Genomic DNA, 3,536 nt, shown 5'->3' with positions numbered 1-3,536 from the left:
AAACAGTGTTATACCTGGTGAAGGACTAGTTCATGCATAATTAATAATAATAATAATAATAATAATACATTTTATTTCAGGGCGCCTTTCAAAAACCCAAGGTCACCTTACAAAAACAATTAAAATCAGCAATTAATAAAAACAATCAACAAATAATTAAAAATAAGTCACAATAAAACAACAGTTAAAACAAAGTTAAAACAAAGTTAAAGAGAATATGCCTGTTTAAACAGGTGTGTTTTCAGTTGTGATTTAAAAGAGGGAAGAGAGTCTGTGTTCCTGATGACAGGAGGGAGGGAGTTCCAGAGCTGAGGAGCACAGCGACTGAAGGCTCTGTTCCCCATGGTGACGAGACGGGCAGAAGGAACAATAAAATGAGTGGCAGATGAGGATCTGAGGGAACGGGAAGCAGTGGAGATGTGAAGCAGATCACACAGGTAAGGAGGGGCAAGGTTATGGATGCACTTGAACGTGAGAGTTAAGATTTTAACATTTATTCTAGCTTCTATGGGCAACCAGTGAAGCTGCTGCAGAACCGGGGTGATGTGTTCTCTGAACGGGGTACAAGTTATGACCCGAGCTGCAGAGTTCTGGAGGAGTTTGAGTTTATGGAGAGTCTTATTCGGGAGACCAAAAAGAAGAGAGTTGCAATAATCAATCCTGGAGGTGATAAGGCTATGGACAAGGATAGCAGCAGCGTGAGGAGTAAGAAAAGGACGAAGTCGGTTGATGTTACGTAAATGAAAGTATGCAGACCGGGTGATAGAGTTAATATGAGATTGAAATGAAAGCGTATTATCAAGTATGACACCCAGACTCTTTACCTGAGGGGAAGGAAGAGCATGGGAGTTGTCAATATTGATGGAAAAACTCTGCGATTTGGTTAAAGTGGAGACTGTGCCAACAAGTAAAACTTCTGTTTTCTTACTGTTGAGTTTAAGAAAATTTGAGGAAAACCCTGATCTAATTTCCACAAGACAGTCCGATAGGGAGGAAGGTGGAAGAGATGAATTGGGTTTTGAGGAAATGTAGAGCTGGGTGTCATCTGCGTAACAGTGAAAATTGACATTATGTTTCCGGAATATGTGACCAAGAGGGAGCATATAAATAATAAATAAAAGGGGCCCTAATACAGAACCCTGGGGCACACCTGCAGCAATGGGAAACAAACTTGAGGAATGGGTTTTAAATTGAATAAACTGTGTGCGGCCTGAAAGATATGAATTAAACCAAGCAAGTGGAGTATGACTGATGCCAATGGATGCTAGTCTGTTCAGGAGGATATTATGAGAAATAGTGTCAAATGCCGCACTGAGATCAAGGAGGATGAGTATGTTGAGGAGACCAGAATCAGCTGCCATCAAAAGGTCATTGGTGATTCTTAATAAAGCTGTTTCAGTACTATGGTGGGGGCGGAAACCAGACTGGAATTGTTTGTAAAAATTATGTTTATTGAGGTGTGAGTGGAGCTGAGAGGCAACAACTTTCTCAAGGATTTTAGAAATAAAAGGAAGATTAGATATTGGTCGAAGGTTATCAAAATTATTAGGATCTGAACCAGGCTTTTTTAGAATTGGAGTGACAGAAGCTGTTTTCAGAGAAGAAGGAACAATTCCAGTATTAAGGGAAGAGTGAATGATAGTGGTTATGAGAGGAACCAATGTGGGGAGACAAGCTTTAACTAACACTGTGGGAAGAGGGTCAATCAAGCAGGTGGATGATTTTGATTTATGAATAATATTTGTTACGTCAGATATGGAAGGAAGAGTGAAACTTGAGAGTAAATGACAGGAGGGCAGCGGGGAAAACAGGGGGTCAGCTTCAGTGTTAGGAGCTCTTACAGGGTTAAGTTGTTGGTGGATATTGGAAATTTTGTCAGTGAAAAAGGACAAGGACATGAGAGAGTTGTAAAAGTCAGCAGAGTACATGTGGGAGGGAAATGAGTCTGGAGGCTTAGTAATTTTGGCAAACAGTGAAAACAGAGACTTGGAGTTACCTTCGTTAGAACTGATTAAACCAGAGTAGTATGCAGATTTAGCTGAGACAATGCAGTCCTTATAAAACAAAATATGATTGTTATACATTTCTTTGTGTATAGTGAGTCCAGTTTTTTTGAACAGGCGTTCCAGTTGGCGTCCCTTGGCTTTGAGAAGATGCAGGTTGAACGTAAACCATGGTGCTGAGCGAGAAAATGAAACAGATCTGTGTTTGAGTGGAACAAATGTGTTAAGAAGGTTTTGGAGGTTGACATTATAGTAGGAAGTGAGTTCATCAGGGGTTGAAGAGCAGTGAATAGAAGGAAGGTCATATATAGTAGATGAGAAAATGTCAGGATCAATATCATTAATTTTCCTAAATGTAATGTCACGAGGAGTACAAGTTTTCAAAAGAAATAAGCATATGATCAGAAGTGGGAAACAGATTGGCTTTGCAGTGAGTAGGGGTGACACCAGAACAACAAACCAAATCCAGAATATGACCTTTAGAATGAGTAGGGAATTTGATGTATTGCTGGAGTCCAAAACTATCTAGACAGGAAGTCAAATCTCTGGTGAGAAGGTCATTGTCATTGTCCATGTGAATATTAAAATCACCAACAATAATACTGGGAGAGAGAACAGAAAGATGAGTGAGAAGAGCAGCAAAGTCATACAAAAAATCCTTATTTGGCTTCGGTGGTCGATAAACAGTACATAAAATAGTAGGAGTACATCCAGGGAGCTGAGATGCAGTGTATTCAAATGAGTGGAAGAGGGGGGCAGAGACAGGGAGAACTTTCCAGTGCTTCCGATGAATTATCGCGAGACCACCGCCCCTCCCCGAGTTGCGGGGGTGACAGATGTAAACAAACTCAGGTGGGGTCGACTCGTTGAGAGAAACAAAGTCGTTGGGCTGTTGCCATGTTTCAGTCAAGCAAAGAAAGTCCAACTTACGGTCGAGAAGGAGATCCTGGATAAGATGTCCCTTTCCAGTGAGAGAGCGGACGTTTAAAAGACCGAAGTTTATGTTGGAAATGCGATGCTTGACGATAGTGTTAGCCGACCTAGCCAGGTGGGCTAACACACTGCGGTTGACAGTCCTGTCAGAATTACGGGGAGGACGACGAGTTCTGGACCAGAAGGATTCTACGGAGTCAGTGTCATTGGTATTGAAGTTTTGCCGGGACCCTCGGTGGATGTACTTTCGGCGGGGATTAAAAGCAATGTCCGGATGGAGGTGAAGCGCCACAGGTGAAGGGACAGCCAGGTGGAAGCGGAGTCGCAGAAGCTCTGTAGCAGTGTACTGAAGGAGAGCAGTCACCGGGTGGTGGACGATGGATAAAACAGCCCAGGTGAGGACAGACCACACACACACCCTGTGGATCCACATCATAATCTGTCCGTTGTCAAACAGCGCAGAAACTCTTTACAAACGTCACAAAAGTCACAAAAATAGCAGCCGGTGAGCAGCGGCAGCCAGACGCGCCAGCGTTCACTCACAGTCCGAGTCGCTATAATGTCGAGCAAACAAAAAAATGACATGTTGTTGTTTTTTTT

This window comes from Nematolebias whitei, chromosome 19, assembly GCF_014905685.2.
Source record: "Nematolebias whitei isolate Nwh7 chromosome 19, NemWhi1, whole genome shotgun sequence".
Classification (NCBI taxonomy): Eukaryota; Metazoa; Chordata; class Actinopteri; order Cyprinodontiformes; family Rivulidae; genus Nematolebias; species Nematolebias whitei.
This window is presented reverse-complemented; position numbering follows the sequence as displayed.